General features: G+C 36.3%; 1 long non-coding RNA gene across 2 annotated transcripts in view; it reads left to right on the top strand.

The window, feature by feature from the left end:
* The first annotated feature begins 7951 nt into the window (after nt 1-7951).
* Nucleotides 7952-26853, top strand: part of LOC141582860 (uncharacterized) — a 646044-nt gene continuing 627142 nt past the window's right edge. For both annotated transcript variants that reach the window (XR_012515770.1, XR_012515766.1), the window contains exon 1: nt 7952-8015. This is a non-coding gene — a long non-coding RNA (uncharacterized LOC141582860). The remainder of the gene's footprint in view (nt 8016-26853) is intronic.

Consider the following 26853-nt stretch of genomic DNA (forward strand, 5'->3'; position numbering starts at 1 on the left):
TAGATATGGGAGAAAGGCAAGAAAACTTTTTTTAAAATAAGGAATAGAGTTATCGGATAGTGATTAGCATTTCTAGACAGGGTTGTTGATGAGTGACTTCTGATTTTGACAGCTTGACAGGAATTAGTATAAGAAGGATGTTTGTTTAGAGTGGGGTTTCAGGCCTCATTCTGATAACTGTATTTCATTAAGAAATTCAGTTCTCTTCAATTTCCATCTTAATCATGTATATGTGATTTAACACAGAGTTTTCAATTTATATTCTAAAATTTTATGCTCTCTTTAATTTGGAAAAAAAATAACAGACACAAAAAAACTAGAAAGCCCTTCTTGAGGGATGTGGAAATACAAAGATATTACCTGCATATTTCCAAATGTATATTCTGATTGGTCACTGAACTTCATGAGAGTCAAAAAAAAAAAAAAAAAAATGGCACGATCTCATGCCCTAATGGTTGTAGAAACTAAATAGACTGTTCTTGTATATGGAAGGGTTTGGAAAAATTTCATTACTTCTAATCACTGCATGAAAATTTCTTACTCTGGTTATTCTGAAGTTATTTTCTTGTGACAAAACTGACTTAATAGTTGAAGGGACATGACCTGCTTACCCTACTTCTAAATTACTGATGCCTTAAAGTGGGTACAGTAGCTGGATCTCAAGTGGTGGCCTTTCTATCATGCCATTACAGTAGTTTGCTGTTGGTTGTCTGCTTCTATCCTTGTACCAGTACAGTCTGTTTTCAATGTGCCAGCCAGAAAGATTCCTTTGAAAGGTACAACAATCATTTTATCCTTTTAAAAACTCTCCAGTGTCTATCTTGCTCATTTAAAGTAAAAGCTAATGTCCTTTTAATTGGACTTTTCAAAAATTGGGGTCATATCTTTAGGTACTCTCCTCCTGTTTTTCACCTTGTTTATTCTCCTCTAGTACACCAGCCCTGTTCTTCTTCTCAAGCAATTCATATCTGCTCTAGCCTGCATTTGTTCTTCCATGTACCTGGTACATTCTTCAAGATATCCAAAGACTCACTTCCTTCACAGCCTTAAAGTTTTGCACAAATGCCAACTACTTAGTAAGACCTTTCCCTATATCAACCTATTTAAAATTGCTAGCTCCTTCACTCCGTATCTTCCTTGATTTATTTTTATTCATGGAACTTTCCATCTTCTAACTTATTAGAAATATATTGATTTTGTTGAAGATATGGCCAATAAGGAAAATATAAGCTTCATGCTGGGAAGGGTTAATTTTGGCCTTTATTGGTCAATAATGTATCACCTAGCACACTGTCCAGCACCAGAACTTCATGGTGAACTTCATGTGCAGTGGCACAGGACCCCAAGCTCAGAAGGGCCTTTCTACTTGGGGCTTAAGGTCCTGCAGTTTTCACTTCCAAATACTTAATAATTTTCTCTTTGAATTTGAATTTTGTAAGTGAAATCCAATTGGATAAACGTATGTGGGTATGCACTTGATGTGTGGAGCCTGGGCTCCAAGGGCCTGCCTCCTGCTACCTTCTTGCCTTCTCTGATGCTTTCTCAGCCATCTGTTCCCTGATCCCCTTAGACCTGCCTGATTGCTTCCTGGTCTCCTCCACTCCTAGCATCCTGGGGCAGGTCCTGGCCATGGTACTCCCATCCTTGGACTGGCATCTTATAGTTTGATGAGATTGAGCCTTCAGCCCATCCTACTGGGTACTAGAGATGACTACATCTTACAGATTCTATTTCTAAACATCTCTATTCTATAACCATCACTTTTTTCCTCCTAGTTTTACTGGATTATGAGGTTTATTTATCTTTTCCCTGAATTCTCTGCTGGCCTGGTGGTTTCTGTCATATTCTTTTTCTTCTTTTCAATCATTGTAAGCTCCTGGGTTGGGCTCTTTTTCTCCCAGCAAGCCCTGTGGATCTCGTCTCTCTCAGAGTGTTCTTATATATGATTGTCTTGTAGCAGTGTGCATGTGTCATGTTCCTCTTATAGAGTCACTAATTTATGAGTTTTAAGGAAAAGCGGTTATGAATTGGAAATAAACCTTGGTTAGTATCTCTAGTACAGGCTTTCAAAGGTATATTAGTTTTCAGGAGATATGTTCCCATTTTAAGAAAGTATCTTGTTCAAATATGTATCTATAAATTATAGAGGTAACAATTAGTATTTCTGTCCAGTTATAGAAAACATAACTTCTTAATTTTATTATATAGGCATTGAAGTTTCATATAAATGAATAAAAGTGGTCAAAGAGATGTTAAGTAACCAGGAGGCAAATGTCATCATACGCATTCTAGAAAAACCGGGGTTGCTAAAGAAAAGTAAACTGGGAATATGCAAAATTAGATACGGACTATTTTGAACAGTGAAGTGAAGTGAAAATCTGTATTCCACTTGAACAAGAAACAGGAAGGAACTGCTAGGATTCAAGTGCCTCCAATAAGCATTTTTTTAACCATTTTCTCGTTTTGTTTTTAGTATCATCCCCAAATTAAGAGATGGCATTGTGGTCAATGGCTACATTTCAGAGAAACTACTTCTGTAGACAGTATGCAGCCTCATTCTGAAAAGACACTGCTTTAACAAAGAAAAAATATGAGAAATCATTTGAGTGTTTGACAGACTAGAGGAAAATATGATGTAAAAGTAAACAGTGTTGCCAAAGCTGAAAAATACAAGGAAAAAAAAGGGCGAGTATATATTAGATGAAGAAAATAAGAGGAAGAAGAAAGTAATTATAATGCCAACTGGATTGGTCCCAGTGCATTCTTTTTCCTGTCTATGAGCAATTTAACTCTCTCCTACTAAAGGAAAATAAAATGTTGAATTCCAAAATTATATAAAATATTTATATATAAATTGCTACTGAATATGTCTGTAAATAGTTCTGGCCAGGTGAGATATTAAATAGCCACTTACTTTGCCTGGGAGATTATCTGCACAATGGAAGTAGTGTGAATATTTAAAACATTTTTGTGTCTAAACAGAACAAAATAATTATATTTTGATATGGCTTGGCTGGCTCCCCATCTAAATCTCATCTTCAGTTGTAGCTTCCATAATCTCCATGTGTAGTAGGAGGGACTCAGTAGCACATAATTGAATCATGGGGGTGGATTTTTCTCATGTTGTTCTCCAGATATGGAAAAAGTCTCATGAGATCTGATGGCTTCATAAATGGCAATTTCCCTGCACATGCTGTCTTGCCTGCCACCATATAAATGTGATTTTGCTTTTCCTTTGCCTTCCAACATGATTATGAGGCCTCACAGCCATGTGGAACTGTAAGTCCATCAAACCTCTTTTTCTTTATAAATTACCTGGTCTCAGGTATTTTATCATAGCAATATGAAAATGGACTAATACACATGTGGAGATTTTATTTTACATTTTCAGTTGTCTTTGACACGATTTATTCAATTGTTACTGTTTTGTTACCTAAATACCATTTCATAATTGTAAAAGTAAATGTAGTTACTGTCTTGACATTTTGAATTATTTAAGTAAATATAGTTGTAAATAAAATAAGAAAATCTGTTAGTAAATCAGTGCTGAAATAAAGAAGATAGTGATTAAAAAATGACAGGAATAAGCAAAAAGGCTTTGGTAAGGTTCTGACTCTTTCATTTGGGCTTTGGTTAATTATTTGCCTTTTGTAAGCCACAGAATATTGTTTATAAAATAGGGCTAATAATAATAATCACTTCAGACATGGTTGACTGAGATAATTCATGCAAAGTTTTAAACAGAGAAAAGAATGAGCAAGTAATAAATATAATTGTTATTTTATTATATTTGTCTCTAAAAATTAATGAGTCTTTCTACAATAGGGTTGTTTGAAAAATTAAATATTAGCATTAAACAATAAAAGATAGAAGAGAAGATAGCTATATTTTAAATTTTGAGTTCAGATATGGCTTTCAAAATATACATGGAAAGAAAAATAATAAAAGTGGTGCCATCATTAACAATATAAATAATTAACATACTGAGTATTATATCTCAGAAAACTTTTTAAGAAAGATTAAAAAACGTAATGTAATAAAACAGCAAACACATACACATACAACTCAGATGTTCTGATAGCTACTACTCCAATAAATTTCTCCCGTGAATGTGTGAGGAACACAGCAGAAATATTATGGCATAAAGTAGAAGCTCATCCAACATCTTGGAAGAAAATGAGTTATTTTTTTGCAAGTGCAACATAAGTGCACATCACCAATTTTGGAAACCACACTCCTTATTGTAAAGATCTAAAGAACTCATATTGATTGAAAGATTTACAGTATTCTTTACTTAAAATATTCATTTGGATTCTAGCTGCTGAAGACTGTGATATTTGGATGGAAAAATAAAAATAAATATTGCTTTTTTTCTTCTTTTGAAAGATTAAATATGTTTTTCATTAAGTTATTTCTCTCAAACTAATGCAAATGGAAAGTTGGAAAAGTTGTCAAAATATAAAAATACACAGCTTGCACAACAAGGAATTACGCAGCCCCCAAGTGATTTCTCACTCTGCTGCCCAGTCAACCTCGTTTCCACTCAATTCCAGATTTTGCTCTTCACCCCAATCTTCCACTTTCATCTCCTCAGGTGGAAGCTTTGGTTTGGTAGAAAAAGCAGATAATTTGACTTCATGTAAATATATTTTAACACTATTGTCTTGTCATAAAAGTTTAGAGAAGAATCGTGGCTGGCATCCCTTTGAGTACTTGCGTAACTGAGAAACCATTCAGTTGCCTTGATAAGTAAAGGACAGATGGGATCATTAGAGACTGTAGGCTCATTTAGTTTAATATAAAACTTTCTAATTATTGCTCATTTATTGCTGAGATTCAATATTATAGATAATAATTCTGTAAACAACCTAATTCTACTTATCTTTATAGATAACATGGATTATTATTACTAGATTTTAAAATCATTGGTGTTTATAGGATTCTTTATTTTTAAAATACCAAAAAAAAAGAAGAAAAAGTCTTCTTCCACATGTCAGTTGCTCATAAAAAAATGCAAGTATCTGTAATATAGAGACTCCTGCCTTCAGCCTAGAAAAAGGTTCTATTACTACAACTTCAAATGACTTCCTATTTATTCTCTTATTCCATACTTTTTATCCGAATAATGAGCATGCATTGTCTAAATTTCGTAACTATTCTCTTTAAATGAGTTTACTTCTTTGTCCTTTGTTTACAATATCTCAAGATTTACTTAACTATTTTTATGTTTTCTATTGTATATACCTCCTATAATTTTTGTGATGTGAATTACATTTTTAAAAAGTGTCCATTTCATGGTGTTATTTTAGAAAACATGCTAAATCAAACAGGTTAGAGCTATTGTTTCTTTGTTCTGTAAAATTGTATTTTCCATTTTAACAAGCACAAAGTCAAATCTGTCTTCATCTGTTCTGTTAATGAGGTAATACAAAAAGATCAGTGGTTACTTCCCATTTAGAGTCAAAGTCCGGGATTCTTAGTCCTGTTTCCATGTTTTGTCCCTGTTGCTTTACTTGGTATCTCATGCTCTATCTCTTCTTCTATGCAGATTTTAAGTCAGGAGCTTTAAATATGAATTCCTTCCTCTGATGCCACCTTATTTTTGTTTTCTTACATTATTTTCTTAACATTTTAGCTATATAATGAGAAACAGACAGAGAGAGAGAGAAGATAGAGAGAAGTACACATATAGAAATAGTTTAGTTAGAGGTACAGGTATAGGATACATAGATATAAACATGGATATAGTACTCTCCCTTGATCTTGAGTATGGGGTTTAGTTAAAATCTGAGACCATAAAACAAATATTGTTTAAGACTGATATCTCTTTTCAATAATATTTTTCAATAACATACCCTTACTTCTTTTTTTCCCTTCGTTTAATCATTTTTTTCCATAGTTTAATTCTATATAGGAATCCTTTCCACATATTCCTATGTTTGGGTTTTCTATTGACACACAAAGAAAGGTTGATATATGTCTGCCATATTCTTCAAAATATTTTCAAAGGACTTTCTTAGAGAACATGCTTTTGACTAGTATAGTGTCTTCCTCAAAGATTTTAATATGGAGACATAGATGTTAAAATTCCCCATTAACAACTCAGTGATTCAGTGTCATAAAATAGGTGAAAGAAAGAAAAGGCTGAGTTCAACAGTGAATTGCCTCAACATTTATATTCTTTTGCTTTTTCAGAATCCTTATACCAAGGGTTAACTTTAATGATCAGTGTTTTGTTTTTCCAAGCGGATGGGATAAAGGCGAAGAAACATTGCTTCTGTGTAGCTAAAGTCTTTTCTGGCATTACTTACTAGTAAACCATTTTAAAAATGTTAGAAAACTGCTTTTATGAACTTCTGTATCCCATAAAGACTCTCAAATTACTACAAAAGGCCTGCACTTGGGCATCATTGCAGAACTACTCAGCGACGTTTTCAGTACCCTGCTGTTACTCTCAGGTATCTGTGTGAAGGTAAAATGGAGGATGGGGCAAGTTTCACGAGGACTCTACTACTGACTTTTCAGCAAGGTCATGTTGCTACCTCAATGTGGGGGATCAGAGTGGTGGGAAAAACTACAGAGAAAGGCTGCAAACCGTCTGAAAGGTTGGAAGGTTTTGCAGAGCCCAGGGGGAGAATAGCTGAAGTCAGCTGTTCTATAACCCTGAGGCAGAGGGCAAGGAGCAAGTACAAGGGAGTATAGGGGAATTTATCTTAAACAGGCTTGTTTTCTTATATTGACCAGACTGCTGTCCTCTGATCATCCCTGCCCTAGAAGGAGAACAATAATGCTTTTTTTTTTTTTTTTTTTTTTTTTTGAGACGGGAGTTTCGCTCTTGTTACCCAGGCTGGAGTGCAATGGCGCGATCTCGGCTCACCGCAACCTCCGCCTCCTGGGTTCAGGCAATTCTCCTGCCTCAGCCTCCTGAGTAGCTGGGATTACAGGCACGCACCACCATGCCCAGCTAATTTTTTGTATTTTTAGTAGAGACGGGGTTTCACCATGTTGACCAGGATGGTCTCGATCTCCTAACCTTGTGATCCACCCGCCTCGGCCTCCCCAAGTGCTGGGATTACAGGCTTGAGCCACCGCGCCCGGCCAATAATGTTAATTACCTACAGATTGTGTTTGCTCCAGGTTTTTGGCATTGTGCTCTTATACTGGACACCTGCGTCTGAGTGAGTACTCACTCATTTCATCCACGGGCCAAGGTCTGCGGGACAGACCCAGAACTTCAGGGAAGAAAGTAACAAGTTAATGCAATGAATTCTTTTCAGTCATTTGTTATTTGTATCACATCCAGCATTAAAACTTCAAAATATTAAATTATAAGATTAAGAAAATTTATCTGTGCATCTCAGAAGGAAAAAAATGCAGGATAATTTTTTTTTCACTTTTGAAGGCATATGAAATGTATGCTCATATATGAAAGTGCTCAGAAATATGCAAATTTTAAATTCTTGGAAACAAAATTTAAAAAAAAAAGCTGAAAAACATTCTCAAGGAGAAAAAGTTGATTGAAAATTCAGGAGTTTAGAATATGAAGAATACTATGTTCCATGGGAATAGAATACTGATAATCTTTTTGTTTTTTAATTTCAATTTTTATTTTAGATTCAGGGGGTAAATGTGTAGGCTTGTGACATGGATATATATTGCATGATGCTAAGCTTTGGGGTACCACTGATCCCGTCACCCAGGTAGTAAGCCTAGTACCCAGTAGTTTTTCAATTCTTACTTTGCTCCCTCTCTTCCTTGTTGATGTGGTTTGGATTTGTGTCCCGATTCAAATCTCATGTAATCCCCAGTGTTGGAGGAGGGATGTAGTGGGAGGTGATTGGTTCATGGGGGCAGATTTCCCCCTTGATGCTCTCGTGATAATGAGTGAAATCTCATGAGATCTGATTGTTTAAAAGTGCGCAGCACCTCCCACTTCCTCGTGCTACGGCCACGCCACGTTAGACGTGCCTGCTTCCTCTTTCACCGGGACTGAAAGCTTCCTGAAGCTGTCTCAGGTATTTCTTTACAGCACTCTGAGAATAGACTGATATACCTGTCTAGTGATCTCTATTGTTGTTGTCTTTGTGTTCATAAGTACTCGATATTTAGCTCCCAGTTATAAGTGAGAGCATGTGGTATTCGGTCTTTTATTCTTAGTAACTCCTTTAGGATAATGGCCTCCAGCTATATCCACATTGCTGCAAAGGGAGTGATTTAGTTGTTATATGATGTGTGATAAGGAATCTTTTTGAATTGTAAAGCAAGGCCCTCACAAGCAACCTCCTTATTCCATTCCCAGTAAAAAATTCAGTTGGGTAAATATAAGAGATGATGGGGTCAGGTGAAATATAAACACATGAGAATAATTGGTGTAGAGGTGGAATTTCCAAATAAATGTGTGGCTGAAACTCACTGGGAAGGAAAATAAAAAAGAAGCAAAAAGAGAAAGGAGCTTAGGGTTGAGGCTTGGGAAGCCTCAATATTAAATGTACAAAGGGAAGCTAATGAGTCAGCAAAGCAGCCTGAGTAGCAGTGATCAGAAAGAAAGGAAATAGTAGGACAGGGTGATTCCACCAGGGCTAAAGCAGAAGTGTGTCTTAAGAAGGGCATGGTTAGCTTTTTGAAGGCCACTGATAAATAAGGAGGGTATAATAGAAGGCACTGACAGTTAATGTAAGATTATGCAGAGAAATATCCACTTCCTTTATAAATGTGGACTCCCTGGTGACTTCTGGGTGAGAAGTTCTGGTGATCTGTTAGAAACAAACTACAATAAGTTGAGGAAGAATAGAGGGAGAGTGAATGGTGTAAGTATGACCCTTCTAGAAATCTGGCTATAACAGAAGGAAGCAAGACAAGCTAGTAACTAGGAGAGAAACGGAAAGGAGGACTTAGTGTTTAAAGGCACAAGAGACTTGCACATATTTAAATAGAGGTAACAACAATAAACAGAGGGACAAGAATTTTAGAATGTTAACAAATGAGTTAGTGTAATTATGAGACAAAAGTCTCAGAAGATTAGCAAATGGGTTAGTGTAAAATTTACATTGGGTAAGGAGAAAATACATATTTAATATAATATTTAATATAAAGTATATATGACGACTGATCTGTCATATATATACATTCATATATAGATCTATAAATGTCCATAAAGTTGGAAATTACTTGCTTTGACTTTGTTGGTATTTCTAAATTTTCTCATGTTTTCACATCCTTTTATAAGATATATTTTATCAGTATTTGTATGTGTGTATGTGCATGGCTATGTAAAATGTATACATAAAAACACTCAGATCTGTCAAGTATATGTTTGTTGGGAAGTGGAATTTTGAGTCATATCTTTAGTTTTGTGTCTTTTTAGAGATTTTCTACAATAAATGTGTACTACTTTTATACTAAATACATGTGTTACTTTTAAAAGGGCACCCTGACCTTAGCAGAAATTATAGCATCTAAATTTGTTTTTATTGTTTTATTCTAGCTCCTTTACATAATGCGGCTTGTAAACCATTGTTTAGAGATTTCCTATGGCCTGTCAGAGTAAGAAATAAATCGTCACATTTATGAGGTCTTATAATGGAAGAAGCTAAAAGTACTTACATGGAATTTGATTAGTAGTTCTATCAAACTACTGGGATTTTGACTGATATTCTCTGGACTTACTCCAAAACCTGTAAAATACAGAGGGGAAATAAGAGATGAATTTTAAAATATTTTCAGAATCTGAAAATAAGTTTCACTAACTCTAATTCTGACCGCTTGGGAATAAGAAAAACAGCTGCTGCTCTGCAGGTTTCGACTCCTGACATAGATTAACCCCTGAGCACCTAAATAACGAAAGTGAAGAAGTTTGTGCTTCCTACTTTAGCCCTTGAATCTAACAGCCAGCTTACATATTCTGTATTACAAAAGAATCACATGCTTCAGAATATTGAATTTAAAAAATAAGTGTAGTTACAAAGAAATACAGATTGTTTTCTTCTTTTTTTCTTTTATTTTTAATTTGCCTACATTTGAACAAAGTTTTTCTGAGTATGGCAGAAAATGAGAAAAAAAAAGTTCAGAACTTTTCACACCTGTGTCATTCTCTTAGCCACCTATACATTCTTTCCATAGCATGGATACTTTTTTGCTCAAAATATAAACCCCGTGTCTGGGGGGTTGTGGTACAGAGATCTGTCTTGCAGCCACCCAAGAACATGTTTCTGTCTGTAATTTCTGCTTAATAAGTCACTCAACACCAACAAACTGGATTTGTCTCATTCTTTGTTTTCTTGGCTCCTTTGGTATTTGGGGGTCACTTTGTATAGACCAGGCATCCCCAAACTTTTTACAAAGGGGAACAGTTCACTGTCCCTCAGACTGTTGGAGGGCTGCCACATACTGTGCTCCTCTCACTGACCACCAGTGAAAGAGGTGCCCCTTCCTGAAGTGCGGCGGGGGATCGGATAAATGGCCTCAGGGGGCCGCATGTGGCCCATGGGCCGTAGTTTGGGGACGCCTGGTAGAGACAGTCTTTTCAGGGAAAGATGTGATTATATTGATCAAAAGAATGCTTAACAAGACCCTCTAAAGCACTTATCAAGTGTGACAAAAATAATATTTTCAAGATTGTGTAGTCCAGTGATTCAACATTTTCAAATGTATTTTAAGGTAATAACTAAAGATTCATACTTGTGCGTATCTGTGCAAAAATCTATTCATGATGTAATTGATTATAATGTTAAACATTGAAAATACTCTAAATTTCCAGAATTTAAGAAAACAATGCCATGTAATTACAAAATAGAGAGTATTAAGCCGTGTTTTAAAATTATTTTATTTTACGGGAAATAGTTACTACAACATAATTTTCAAGTGAAAAAGAAGATCCCTAACTATGGGTTTAAATACTTACTAATTTTGCCAAAAAATATATAGACACGTGGTATTTATAATTTTTTTTTTTTTTTTTTTTTTGAGACGGAGTTTCGCACTTGTTCCCCAGGCTGGAGTGCAATAGTGCGATCTCGGCTCACCACAACCTCCGCCTCCTGGGTTCTTAATGGCTGAGCAACAATAACCAAAGTATTTTTAATACAATTAGTAGCTGTAAATGTTTTATTGAGTCAGAAATACAATGACTCAAAGTCTCTTGAATAATATCTTGACAATACTAGATGAAGATAGGAAAAATTAGGCTGAATGTAGTATGTTATAAAATTTGAGAACCAAGAGTCTGTTGTGGTGCCTTTATGTCACTTTAGATAAACTGGAAATTCTTTTACTGGGATTCTTTTTCTTAATCTGGGTGAAAGATGAAGAATTTTCCCCACATTTGCAACATAAAATGGAAACAGTATCATGTTATTTTACGTAGGGTCAGTGCAGGGTTAGATGATACTGCAGCTCACACCAAGGGTAGATGATGTGCCAGCTCCCACTGTTGGCAGCCGGGGCCTGCAGCCCCTACAGAAACTGCAGATCTCCTACTTCTGCTTTGCACAGTCCTGAGCTAGGTTCCTGTGTAGTTCCATGATGGAGAGTACTAGCTTTTCTGTTGGTTACCAGAGTCATTTAAGTTAAAGACCTGGAGGTGCCGGGCGCGGTGGCTGAAGCCTGTAATCCCAACACTTTGGGAGGCCGAGGCGGGTGGATCACGAGGTCGAGAGATCGAGACCATTCTGGTCAACATGGTGAAACCCCGTCTCTACTAAAAATACAAAAAACTAGCTGGGCATGGTGGCGCGTGCCTGTAATCCCAGCTACTCAGGAGGCTGAGGCAGGAGAATTGCCTGAACCCAGGAGGCGGAGGTTGCGGTGAGCTGAGATCAGGCCATTGCACTCCAGCCTGGGCAACAAGAGCGAAACTCCGTCTCAAAAAAAAAAAAAAAAAAAAAGACCTGGAGGTGACTAGTGACTGATTCCTGTTCCAATGAAAGGTGTGGGTTTCAGTTATTTTTTCATGGGTTCATTTATCCCTGTGGGTTCTATTTTATCCTTACTTTTTCCTCACATCTGTCTATTCCCAACTGCCAGCCCTGCTACCTCAGGCTTTGTACCAGTCTCAGATTCAGCAGAGAGAACCAGAGTGCTTAACCAGCTCCCATAATCACGTAAGGTCTAATACCTCCTTATAGTCTACTGGGTCATGCCTAGTAGTCTGTGTCTCTGAGTGAATCCTAGCAAATACAACCACTAATGTACGACTCATGTTTGATATCCTCATTTATCAAGAGTAACTATTTATCCCTGTGAATGGAGCCATCAATGATCATGAATGGCATAAGCTCAGCAAAAGTAAGTGGCTATAACTATACTGTTGTATTAAGTCCTTGAAGGAGGTTATGGTGTAAACAAGCCACTGTTACACAAGGAATATAACAATAGTATTTTTGAAAGTAACGGTAAAAATATATTAAAAATTTTCGAACACTCTTTCTCCCTACCCCTTATTCCTCTCACCTCCTCACAAACATGAATGTTCTTAGGGTTCCTTGTCTATTCTGAAATATTCTAAGAGTTAGAAATACTTACCCATAACTGTGCTAACAAAATTATGATATCAATTCTGTTTTCCCCCTTATTTTGTTGAGAAAATATTCCCCTAAATTATTGATATTTTACTTTGAGATTTACATACATATGTTCTTCTTAGTTTCCTACTTCACCACTTATCGAAGAGTAGGAAGTCCTTGCTTTCATGAGTTTGGATTTTATTTAGGCAAATTCTATCATGGAGGGAAATATTCTCAGATGTGCCTGTTTCCTTCTGATGATGAGGAGTTTCTGAAAAATTTTCTGAATTGGCAGAAAAGCTAGTGTTTAAAATTGGTTTCTCTACTTGCACACTGCTCTTTATTCTTTGCACAGTCTGGAAAATTGATTCAATACTCTCTGGAGATGTAAAGAGAAAAAAGGGATCTTTGTATCAAATTTATTTCTTTTTTTGGAGACATGATTAATTTTTCTGGAAGACAGTGTATGTTTCAAATAAATAGCTTTAATTTAGAGTAGGGTTCATAAATCATAAGAAAGTCTTGAATACATAATGCAAAATAAATGATTAAGTGAGAAAATCAAGGTCTCTATTAGAAAACACAAAACTGTTTTATTTTAAAAATCAGAACAGGAAAAACATGCATATAGAAATCATGGTTGATCATCTATTTCTGTAGAAATCTGAAAGAGCAAGTGTCATCTCCGAATAGATAGGCTCTGGTAGATTTTGCTTTTCCATTTCACAAGGCACAAAGCCTTACATTCCCCTTGCTTTGTCCCAGTTTTATTGGTAGACCTCATTACAATACTAAGTCAATATAATTGATAATAATTAAGTACTCATGAATGTGATATAGCACTAAATGTAGAAGCAGGGAAATGCTATTGTTATCAAGTTGAATACTAGAAATATTTTGTTACAGGTATTTTAGCTCTGAAAAATTATACCGTTATTTAATTTTTTTCAACAAAAAGTCTAATAAATACAATTTTTTTTTTTTTTTGAGATGGAGTCTCTCATTGTCACCCAGGCTGAAGTGCAAGGGTGCAATCTCGGCTCACTTCAACTTCTGCCTCCCAGATTCAAGTCATTCTCCTGCCTCAGCCTCCCAAGTAACTGGGATTACAGGTGCCTGCCAACACTCCTGTCTAATTTTTTGTATTTTTAGTAGAGATGGGTTTTCACTATGTTGGTCAGGCTGGTCTCCATCTCCTGACCTCATGATCTGCCTGCGTTGGCCTTCCAAAGTACTGGGATTACAGGTGTGAACCATTGTGCCCAGCCAAATACAATTTTTTAGATGTAAAGTTTGCTTCAATTAGGGTAATCCAACAGATTTAATCATGGAAAACAGCAAGTCTCTGATTAAAGGACAGAAGTTATTTTATTGTCAATACTACATAGGATTAAATGCAGCCAATATATTTACCCCAGCATCTTGTTATTTGCAGGATTCATGGCTTATAAAGTCACCATGAACACTGAATTAGTGAATATTGAACTATTGCTCTAAGGGGAAATACATGGTTAGGTTCTTGTAGGCCTTTGGTCACGTTGTTAGCAGTGGTGAGTCTGTGTAGGTCTTCAAGAACCTCAGTTCTTCCCTCCACAGAAGAAAGATTTCAACTGAGGGGCACAGGGCAAAAGGAGAGACCAAGGCAAGTTTTAGAGCAGGAGTGAAAGTTTATTAAAAAGCTTTAGAGCAGGAATGAAAGGAAGTAAAGTATACTTGGAAGAGGGCCAAGTGGGCGACTTGAGGGATCAAGTGCACAGTTTAACCTTTTGACTTGGGTTTTATATGCTGGCATGTTTTTGGGCTTTTGCATTCCTTCTACCCTAATTCTTCCCTTTGGATGGGCTGTCTGCATGAGCAGTGGCCTGCTAGCACTTGGGAGGGGTGTATCTGCTGTGTGTTTCTGGAGTTGTATGCATGTTCACTTCCCTTACCAGTCAAATGTTCCTAGAAAGTCACATACCCAGTTAAACTCTGCCATTTCATCTCTTAATGCACGTTCTGGAGCCTACTTGCCCAACTCTTAGATCTTATTGGGAAGCTGGCATTCTTCAGTTTCAGGTGTTTTTGTTTATTGGGAGACTGCCTTTCTCTGGTGTTGGCTGGGACCAACTAGTATTTTAAAAGCAGGGGCTCCCTTTCTTCCCTGGCTCATATCTGACTTGCTACCTACTGTAACAACAACAGTTTTGTCAGCTGAAACACCATTTGCATTATATAGGTTTGGTTGCCAACATCCTTGTAAAACAAGCTGGGCTGCTCTTTCACAAAACCCTCTTCCTGTATAACAGCAAACAGGTATTAAAAATTCTCTGCCGTTCCCTGATCTGCAGAACCTGCCTCACCTGCAAGTTTAACATTTTTCACACCATATTGCCTTTCAAAACGTGTATGCCATCGTTCCCTGGTAGGGAAAGAGTTACTATTTTCCTGACTCTGTGTAAGGTGACCATGAATTATTTTGGCTTTCAGACTCACAATAATGCTGTCCAAATATGCTTTTTAAAAAATCAGTATCTCATTATCTCATGCATCCACAAATTTAGCCACTTTTCCATATTTACCATAATTCTCCACATACTGTAAATGTTACTTTAGCACTTTTTAAGCAGCCTCACATAGAGCTTGGCAAATTTTCTCTTCCTTTCTCTGGTTGTATCACACCGTTAAGGCATTAGCATTAAATACACAGACCACAGCAGTATCACTCATGCCTGAACAAAGCTTACTGAATACACGTTTTCTCTGTGAATCACATCACATCCTGCTTATGCTGGGAAAACCAGACAGCACTTCAGCACTATCCTTTGGTGCCATTGTAAACAGCAAAATCACCAACAAAAAGCATAAAAATGTGAAAACATGACACTGAAAGGACACATAATTACAATATGAGAGCTCAAACAAAAAAGGCAAGTGTCCCCTTGTCAACCTCATCCGGGAAGGTGTGCATAGAATGACTCAAATTTACTCCTTCGAGGTTACAAATACATTTTATTGATTAGGTGACTTCATCAATATGGAATTCCCCAATAAAGAGAATTAATTGCATTAATGATAAAGATCCAAGGGAAAATGAAATCTTGTGGCTCATGCTTAACTGGGAAGCAAAGTTTTGTATATGCTGGCATTCTTCTTTCCTATTGGAGATTGGTGTATGTGTGTGTGCTTTCATGTGTAGTAGTTCAAATTATTTTGTGGCTTTCCTTATTACTACATAAGGGAAGATAGAAGTTTTGTCAGTGTTGAACTGGAAAAGGATCTTTTTAAATACAAAATATGGATTGAAACAACAAAAAAGTACTTTTACTTCTATGATTTTATTTTTTTCATAGTTCGAAGTTTTTATTATTCCCTCTATACTAAGTGTACTTTGGTAATTGTGGAAATTTACTTTATGCAAGTACCTTGAGAAACTGTTAATTCATTCATGCATTCTGCAAAGGCATTGAAGTCTTCTTGGGTTAGGCAAAATTTTTTAAGGTAAGAAAGTAGGAGGCTTGTAAACCAGAGCAACTCCATCTTAAATAGCAGCTGGGTAAAATGAGACTGAAACCTACTGGCCTGCCTTCCCAGACAGTTAAAGCATTCTAAGGCACAGGATGAGATAGGAGGTCAGCACAAAATAAAGGTCATAGAGACCTCAACTGACAAAACAGGCTGCATTTTATGAAGTCCCAAAACCCACCAAAATCAAAATGATGACAAGAGTGACCTCAGGTCGTCCTCGCTGCTACACTCCCACCAGCTCCATGGCACTTTACAAATGCCGTGGCAATGCAGGAAGTTATAGGATCTAAAAAGGGAATACATGAATGATCTCCTTGTTCAGCATATCATCAAGAAATAACCATAAAAACGGGCAACCAGTAACCCTCAGGGCTGCTCTGCCTGTGGTCTATAGGGTAGTCATTGTTTTACTCCTTTCTTCTTAATACACTTGCTTTCACTTTGTTCTGCGGATTTGCCCTAAATTCTTTCTTGCGTGGGATCTCAGAACCCTCTCTTGGGGTCTGGATCTGGACCCCTTTCCTGTAACATTTTTCTGGCAACCATAAAGGGACGATAATGCAGAAAATGTGACCCAACAGCTACCTTTGGGTAAATGGTGGGGTTCTGTAACATATTTCTGGCGACCACAGAAGTGACTATACTGTGGAAACCCCCGACCCAAAGGCTAACTTTGAATAAGTGGTGAGATCTGGTAACAATTTTCTTGCCAACCACAAAAGAAACAATACTAAAGAGACCCCTCCTAACCCAAAGGAAATACACTGCAATGCTGACTGGACGACTCTGGGTAAGTCGTGGGGTACCAAGGTAAAGAATAAGTTTGGGTTAGAGACCCAACTTAGAGGAGTTAGTCTCTTCTAAGACCGAGTGGGTTAGAAGCCTCTCTTAATAAAAGACAAGGACGCTTGACTGACCTCGGGTTAGAGGCCTGACTTAGGAGGCCCCTTCTAAGATTTAGGGGGTTAGAGGCCTCTCTCAGTAAAGTCACTCTCAGCTAAGAACAGGTTTGGCTCTACAGAATGTTAGCCACTATTCTCTTTGGATTAATCTGCCTTGTACTCTTTGCTGATGGCTGTGGGTGACAGGGTTAGGCATATACAGGATCGTGGGACATGGGAAGCTTTTACCTCACTAGAAGGGGAAACGTGAGAGCTGATAGGACTGCTGGAAAAGATCCCTATGTTACCAACAAGTGGCCGCTTGAACTTTTCATTGTCAGCTGTAATGAGTGGTCTTTTAAAAAATCTGACTTCCCTAAGTTCTTCACCTTCCCTACCCTGACACAGGCGATACTTTTGTTCTCTCCTTTCCCTTTCCTATCTTTTCTGCTACTCAGGGCAATCATCTTTCTCAGAGACCATGTGTTGAAACTCCAAGTTGGAGGTTGTATTAAAGATGATGGGGCCTACCTGGGGGCAAATTTAAACCTTGCCAGTTTGATACTGGATTCTAAGCAGACTGGCTAAAGTCTATGTTTCAACACACATATTTTTCTCTGGCCAGAACAAGAAAAATAATTTTCCTTTATGATGCTGCTTGGCCCCCAGAGCAATGATGCCACAAGCCAGATCACTAGGGCTGCTCAAGGAAAGGGAACCCGGAAGCCTAGCATGCCGGCAAAATGGTAAGAATTTCTTACCAGTCAGATTTCTGGCTTCTCTCTCCCTGTGAATATGGTTGAATGAATGGTTACCAAAAAAATCAGTGTTTTTCTCCTCTGTAAAGGTGTAATTAATGCAAAAAAGAATTCTAAGGCTAGTCTTAGGCTTGTGTATTTTGTGCTATGAATTCGTTTTTCTGTGTCAAGGAGTATTTCAGAATAAACATGGGCTTAGAACTGTAGGATCGCTTTTCAAGGTGATGCAGCAAGCTGGTCAGTAACTAACTTGGCAGCCCGTCCGTGAAACAAACAAACAAAAAAACTGCATGAAGTCTCCACCCTGTTATAGTCCTCAGGAGCTTGACCTTTTTACCATGTGGCAGTATACTCTCTTGGTGCCTGCCTTCTAGGGAACAGGACTTTTAGGGTTCATGTCATAGTTAGCTCTAAAAATCATGTTAAATAGTTAAAAAGCCTTTGCAAGCTCAAAATTAACTACTCTCAGTCCCTTCTGGGGAAGGAAATGGAGACTGCCCTATGCTGTAGCTTAGTAGCTATAGTTTTGACTTTCACAGTGGCAATTCCTGTTCATTTCCCCACTTAGTAAGTGTTTTCTGGTTTAATTATCTGTGTGACCTTGTCTGTTCTCTCCTCTCCTCTGTGGACCGTCTTAAATTTTCCTTTCTTTAAGTATCTGGGAGGTTACATTTGGTAAAGTTCAAAAGCCAGAAATATTGGCTGTTTGGGGTAATAAATTCTAAAAGCACTTTATTAAAGAGTGCTATGGTTAAAATCAGTTTAATTAAACATAAGCCTAAGATTCAAGGGGTTAGAATCCCCTCTCAGTAATGTCTGGACACGCTTGTAACAAGCCTGGACTCCTTGGGAAAAACAGGAGGCAGAAAGATGCTTTTCTGGCCCTGTTCTTCCAAGGGCTCCACCCTCAAGCCAGTAATCCAATTAAGAAACTTAAAAACTGGCAAATGAAAAATCTTAACAACTACTGTAGTAATCTTCTGTCTTTCTGTGTAGCTATATATGTGTTGGTTGTGTGTAGTGTTTATATAAAAGAACTCTAATTAATTGGCTTAAAAATAAGTGCTTAAATCAAATATTTTGAAAGCAAAAAAAAAAAAAAAAAAAAAAAAGCCTGTAATGTCTTTTAGTTTATATAACTTTAATAATCTTTAGAAAGTAAAAACAACTTTAAAAATCACTGATAAAAACATTTAGCCTAAATTATGCAGATCAGATATTGTTTGCTAAATGCCTTAAGGTCACAAACTGCATCTTTAACTTTTAAAAATTGTTCAATTTACCTGCCTTAAAGCTATTATATTCTAGATAAGGCTTGGGGACATGTGGAATTAACCATGCTCCCTATCTATACAAAGAAGCTTATAAAGAAACAAATTTTATGTGATAAAGGATCTCGTATGGTAAATGTTTGTCATAAAGTAAAATTACTGGTTGTTTAAAAGAAGGGATATTTAGGGCAAGTCATAAAGTCAAGGAATATCTCACATGGTCTGTGTAAGTTGTAAAAGGATTTGTGAAAGGGAATTTATGCAAGAAATGTCCTGCAATTCAAAGGTTGTTAGGCCTCCCAACTGCTTCATAAAATGTCATTATGACTCTTAATTGCACAACTTCTCTGCTTAAGTAAGGTAAGGCCTTGGGACATGTGGAGTTAGCCCCCCAGCTGTACTTATCTTAGCTTCTTATCTACACTTCTGCCTGTCTTGTTCTAGGCTAGGCACCAAACCTAGTACACAATTAAAATTGCTTACTAACCAGAGTTTTTGCCAAAATTAAGCTAAAAGTTAACATTGTAACACATAATTGAGACTATTGAAGAAACAGTTTTACCTATAAGGTGTGTAAGGAAAGTAGAATGTACTTTTGGTAAAATATTATAAGAAGGCATAGGAATGTGGACATTTTGCCTAAAGGGTTAAATAATTGTCTTAAGTTAGATAGAATAAAACTAAAGGTTTGGACAGTTGTGGAAGGTTTGTAAAAAAATAATTGTAAAAGCAGTAATATACGTGGATATTGGCTAGATTAAAGGGATATTATTTAGTATTTTTATAAATTAAACATTTGAATAAAAGCACAATAGGTTTTTCTTGAGCAAAAAACTGCTTTTGACATGCTCTTTAACAAAAACTTGTAAAGGGTTATAAAGATTTATGAAAATCTTATCTTCAAACTGATTGAGATTGGTTAGATTTATTTATATGGTTTTATTAAGGTTCTGGTTTTACATCAATAATGCACTAATTCAAGAGTGACCTTTGGTTTATTTGATACAAAAATCATAGAGAAAGCATTGTCAAATATAAAATAGTGTTTGGTTTTCTTTGAGCTGTTTTTGTAGAAATGTGTTATTGGTGCATATTCCAAAATTATGGGAAAATCCCATAATTCTGATATGACTTAGTGTATATTATCAGTAATAATTATAATCGTTACATAAAATCATTGTATGCCATGGAGGTAACAAATTTTGTCAATTATTTCTTTGAGTTTGGCTGCCCTAAAATAGTTTGTCAGCCATGGACAATTGTTACCTTGTTTTAATCCTCTTTAGAAGGTGATGTATAATCAATTAAGAACTCTAGCAGGTGTTCTTAAATGCTTATTTTCTGATAACTTTGAAGATTTTAACATCAGAATAGAGGAAAAACTTTTAGAATGTTCATGGAGGGCTGTTATATTCATGAATATCAAGCAAAACAGGAGTTAACTAATTCATTGAACCAGTAAAAAAACTGAAGTAATCTTTTAAAATTTTCTTAAAACATTGCTGATCCTTTGGTTTGTTTTTTAGAGTCAAGTAAACTTTTTTTTGAGCTATTTACAACTTTTAACAGTTGAATATACTTCTATAAACAAAATTTGAAGCATATTTGTTTCTCCCTACCTGATTTCTCCAGAATTTGGAAACTAGTTGTGAGTATTCTTAACTTATGGCAATACAGTTATTTGCATAAGTGCAATAAGAATCTGTTTTCTTTTGTAACAGTACACAATTGAAGAAATTGATTATTTTACCATGGATTTGACTGGAATGGTGTGCCTTCAATTAAGAAATCAAGCTTAACTTGTAGAGTTAAATGTCCTTTGTGGAGATCACCTCATACCTTGCCTATAAAGCCCTGAAACAGGGTTTCTGACCTAAGTTAAGTATAAAATGTTACATTCTCACAGATAGAGGAGCCCCTAGTTATTTTGAGACCTAAAGAGGGAAGAAATTTACCCTACTCATAGGTATTTGATTGTACAAACCCATGGCTTTGCTTGGCTTTAAAAATGTGTTACCTGAAATTTTTTCTATGGAACAGAGTTCCATCAAAGCCAATTTTAAAATAGCTTATGTGAAAAATAATTATTCTTGCTGCACTTTATACAAATAATCAGGACAAGTATAATAAGATAAGTCATCTTATCATGATTTGTCTTTAGTAAAAATGGGAAACTGCAGAAAGAAATATTAGGTTTCAAAAACTATGGTATACCTCTTAATAGATTATAGTCTCATCAGTTGTTTTTAAGTTTGTTTCTGCAATTTTTGGCTAACCCTGCTTATCCTGGTAACCAACCAGTGATCTCTAACTGTTGCTCAGAAGAAACAAGAGAGATGACTAATGTAAAAACCTGGATCAGTATTCTAATCCTGGGAACATTACAGTCAGCTAACAATGCATACCAGCTTAGTTCCAATTGTTGCCCAGTTCATGAAAAGTCTTCTAATTTAGTTTGTTGGAATAACTTCACTTATTTTGCTTTACTCTTGTGGAATATATTGCTGTTATACTCCTTGTGTAGGAATACAGGACAAGATTACTGAATGTTTTCTTAAACACTTATGAATCTTCCAGATATTACCTTTCATCAAAACTCAAGAGTTGTGAATGCACCTTACCATACTGATGCTTTCTGACTGAGCTCCTCTCTACCTTGAATGTAAGAGACCCCCATAATTAGGCAGGAATATCATTGTCCCTACTCAGCCTGAAGAAGTTACAGAAGATGGATCTTTGTTCCTCTGCAAGCCTTAGGATAAAGGGTTCTCTTATAAAAGTAAAGGGAGAAATCTCAGAGGCATGTAAACCAGAGCAACTCTATCTTAAATAAGAGCTAGGTCAATTGAGGCTGAAACCTACCAAGCTGCATTCCCAGACAGTTAAGTCATTCTAAGTGACAGGATGACATCAAAGGTCAGCACAAAATATAGGTCATATAGACCTTGCTGATAAAACAGATTGTAGTAGAGGAGCCAGCCAAAACCCACCAAAACCAAAATGGTGAGGAGAGTAACCTCTGGTTGTCCTCACTGCTGCACTCCCACCAGTGCCTGAGCAGTTTACAAATGCTGTGGAAATGTCAGGAAGTTACTCTGTTTTGCTTGATTTTAGGGTGACAGTTTGCTCTGCATGCACAGTTTTCTGATAGCTCCAAGAAAATACATTGTTTTTCTTTCTTTTTTTTAATCTTTTCCTTGTAAGGATGAGAGTAATGATTTTTTAGCTTTTTCATAGTGGAGTTAACCTTAGAAGTTTTTATTATTTTTTTTAAGTGTGTGTTTTAACTTCCAAATATTTAGAGGTTTCCCAGATATCTTTTATTGATTAGTAGTTTAATTCAATTGTGGTCTAAGAACATAATTTATATTACTTCAATTATTTTAAATGTGTTAAGCTGTGTTTATGGTTGGCAATGTTTCTGCATTAGGCCATGTTTTATGAATATTTGAAAAGAATACGTATTCAGCTTTTGTTGGATGGAGTATTCTACAGATGTCAATTGGATCAAGTTGATAGTGCTCTTCATATCATTTATATCCTTATTGATTTTTTTGCCTGTATGATCTATCAATTACTGACAGGTGTTGAAATTTTCAATTATAACAGTGAATTTGTCTATTATTCTTTTCACTCCAGCTTTTGAACCAACTTAAATATAAAGACTGGTAGATTAAAAGGAAAATCATGCAGGTAGTTGTACCATGCTAACACTAACCAAATAGAATACAGCATAGCTATGTTAAATTCAGACAAATACACTTTAGAATAAATTTTAGTAGAGGTAAATAAGGAACTTTAAATAATACAGAAATTGATTATTTAAGGAAATATAACTATTGTAAACATTTATGTATTTGACAACAAAACATCAAAATAGATTAAAAACTGAAATATAGACAATACATAGTTGTGTCTACTTTCATCCATTTTGGAAGTTTGATGATTGTTATTTCTCTGCATACTGTTTTGACTTTGTTATGACTGCCTTTTGTCATGCCTTGCAATATTCTGTTGAAAGCCAAATGTTGTTCCTGGTAAAAGGAGATAAATAGGACTTTATTGTGATGAATGGTTTTACTCTAAGAGTCAAACTCTGTTTAATATATGTTGTAGCCAAAGTTCCCACAGAGGCTTCCAGTCCCTCTAATGTTTTTTTTTTTGTCTTTTCTTCTAAACTTTGGGCTTCTGCAGGTACTCCTCAGAGGAGTCAGTGCCGTCCATCCCTTTCAACTGTCATCTAATAATATACTAAAGCCTTCTATTACCTCTGTTATGTGTCTGTGTGAGGGAAGGGCATTCTATTATCTTCTAAATAATTGGCCTCTGAGTGGCCCCATCTGTTGGGACTATACTCTTCATAAGTGTTTTTCCAGTGGAGTAGCTCTGACCTCAGTTTCCTCTGTACTTCCTTTCCTTGCTGCAGCATTTCCAGTTATTTCTGGGAAGCACCAATCCCTGTTGATAATTCATTTCTCTGCTTTAGATGAGACAGGATGTTTACATGAGGATGACTCAGTGTGAGGAATCACCTTCCTTCAGCTGAAATAAGAATTTGCCAGACTTTTTCTCTTGAAGGATAGACCTTTCTTATGAACAAGGCTGTGGATGTATTTCACAATGACTACTGTTTCTTTCTCCCAACCAGAGCTATAGCAAGAATTTCTAGGATTCTCCTCACAAGATTGCAAATAGTTTTACTGCAATCCTGGAATTTAACACTGCATTAAATGATTCAGGAATGCTCTTATAATGAATACAGAAATAAAACGAGCAACTCAAAGCTATCCTCTATAAGTTTTAAATAAGTTTGAAATGTACAAACTTTTATGGATGTAATTGTAGTTTTAGAAAAATTGAATTTTTTTCTAAATTCAAACCAGACTCCTCGAGCTAAAGCCCAAAACAGTGAAGGGATCCCCTAAGACTGACTCCACAAGTTCCTCATTTGCATATTAGTCTACCTTCAGCCACCAGCTATTTGCCAAAATTGCCATTTATGTGTTTCTAAGGCTGCCCTTAACACTTGCCATAAAGAATGGAAACTAGTTCTCTCACAGTTCTGGAGAATCAAAGGATGACATAGAGGTATTGGCAGCTCATCCTCCCTCTCTGAAGCCTCTTGAAAATGATCCATCATTGCTTCTTCTAGATCCTGATAGCTCAAGGAATTCCACTGGGTTAGCGCAGCATGACTGCAATCTCTAACTCTATCTCTACATGACTACCTTTCCTTTGTCTGTTTTCATGTCATTTATTTCTCTCTTATGATCCAGTCATATTGGATTAAAAGTTAGCCTTAATGATTTCATCTTAAATTGATTATATTTGCAAAGACTCTCTCCCAAAATAATACCACTTTGACAGATACTTGCAATTAGGACTTCAATATACCTCTTTGTTCTGGTATATAATATAACAGATAACAAATGACTTCTGTTTCAGGCAAGCAGATTTAAACTTTTTAGTCTAGGTACACCTGTCTCTTCAGATTTGGGGATGGCAGTTTATCCTACCTCAATGCTCTGCTTGGCCTAAGAAAAGCGAGGCTGGGTGCAGTGGCTCATCCCTGTAATCCTAGCACTTCGGAAGGCTGAGGCAGGTTATCACCTGTGGTCAGGAGTTTGAGACCAGCCTGATCAACATGGTGAAACTCTGTCTCTACTAAAAATATAAAATGTTAGCTGACGTAATGGCAGGTGCCTGTAATCCCAGATCCTCTGGAGGCTGAGGCAGGAAAATCATTTGAACCTGGGAGGTGGAGGTTGCAGTGAGCTGAGATCACGCCATTGCACTCCAGACTGGGTGGGTGACAGGACAAGACTCTGTCTCAAAAAAAAAAAATGATTGATTTTCAGTCTGTCTAGATTTTGTCAAAGGGAGCTGGTCAAAGTTTGCCCCTATAAATCAATCACCCCATGATTTAATCACCTCCCCCAGGCCCCTCCTCCAGCACTGGGGATTATAACTCAACATGAGATTTGGGTAGGAATACAGAGCCAAACCATACAATCATATGCAATCCATTTAAGATAATTAAATAAAGTCATTGGTTATGGAGTAATAATTTTATCTTGCAAAAGCACTGTTTTAGTTGTCAACATCTCTTCTAAGTAGCAAAATTAAATATGTCAAAAGAATTTGACTTCATGAACATCTATTTCATTGTCCATAGATTTTATTTTTATTATTTTGGATTGACAAGGTGAATATGCCTCAGTTTTGATACACAAATTAAATATAACTCAAGACTGTCTTGAAGTTGAGGCATATACACATGTTGTTAAGGTTGCTTCCTTATAGTAAATTGTGCTACATTCTCATGAAAATGTTCCCTTGTGCCTGAAATATTTTTATGGACTTGTTCAACTATTACGATTTTTTTAAATTGCCAGTAATCTCACCACACAAAGCTTTTGTATTACAATGCATTCTGAGTTGGAAGAAAAAATATCAGTGGTTATGTCCATTTGATTTTCTGGGAAATACCTATTCATGATACTACAAAAAAAAGTACCTGAGACTGGGTAATTTATAAAGGAAAAGGGTTTGATTGACTTTCACAGTTCCACATGGTTGGGGAAGCCTCCGGAAACTTATAATCATGGCTGAAGGCAAAGGGGAATGAAAGGTCCCTTTTCACATGGTGGCAAGTACGGGAAATGCTAGACACCTGTAGGATCATCATGGCTTGTGAGAACTCACTCACTATCAGAGAACAGCATGGGGGAAACCACCCCTATGATTTAATCACTTCCCTCCACAACTGGGGATTACAGGTCCCTCCCTTAACACATGGAGATTACATTTCTAGATGAGATTTGGGGGTGGGAATGCCACTAAATGATATCAGTATTGAATATTTTATACAAATTGGACAGAAAGTTTTACTAGACAAATTCTGTAGATCTGCTCTACAACATTGTGCTTATAGTTAACAGTATTGTATTGTGCACTTATAATTTGTTAAGAGAGATCTTATGTTAAGTATTCTTATCACAATAAATTTTTTTAATTTTTATTTTATATTTTATTTTTCTTTTTTAAAGACATGAACTGCCTCAATATTTTTTGAATGAGTAAATAAATAAGTGAATTCAGAAAAGTGTATTAAAGTCACTGATAGTTTAGATATAATGTCGCAAATAGAAATTTTGAAGAAATTTAACTTTAAAAATTTTAGGTGGAGTATAAGTCTCATAAAGTAAATTTTGTATAAGTCTTGCCAAATGCACTGAAATAAATTATGAAGTATTTAAATAGTTTTTGACTAAGAATTTAGAAATGTACTAGGGAGGCCAGCAAATTTACTAGGCAGGCCAGTTCTTTTCAGGATCAACTAAAAGGAACTGAGTGTTATAAAAAAGAGAAAAAGAATTATATCAGAGCTGAGCCTATTATTTGTTATCTGTGAGTGCCATGAGGTAACTTGACACTGATACCTAATATTACATTTTTATTGACTTTTCAGAAAACTGGAAAGAATGGTTAGAGGAAATCACAGTATGAAAATCAGAAATAAAAATGAAACCAGTCTGGTCATTATCATAGTACCTCTTAAAGAAATAAAAAAATGATAAATTAGTAAAACAGGAAAAAATTCCAGTAAACAAAGCTGATATGGTTTGACTGTGTTCCTACCCAAATCTCATCTTGAATTGTTGTTCCCATAAGCCCCACGTATCATGGGAATGATCTGGTGAGAGGTAACTGAACCATGGGGTTGGTTTCCTCCATTCTCTTCTCATGATAGTAAGTTCTTACCAGATCTGATGGTTTTATAAGCATCTGACATTTCCCCTGCTGGCACTCATTGTCTTTCCTGCCATTTTGTGAAGAGATATTTTCCACCATTATTGTAACTTTCCTGAGGCCTCCCCAGCCATGTGAAATAGGAGTCATTCAAAGCTCTTTTTAAAATAAATTACCCAATCTC

Source organism: Saimiri boliviensis, chromosome 2 (genome assembly GCF_048565385.1).
Source record: "Saimiri boliviensis isolate mSaiBol1 chromosome 2, mSaiBol1.pri, whole genome shotgun sequence".
NCBI classification, from domain to species: domain Eukaryota; kingdom Metazoa; phylum Chordata; class Mammalia; order Primates; family Cebidae; genus Saimiri; species Saimiri boliviensis.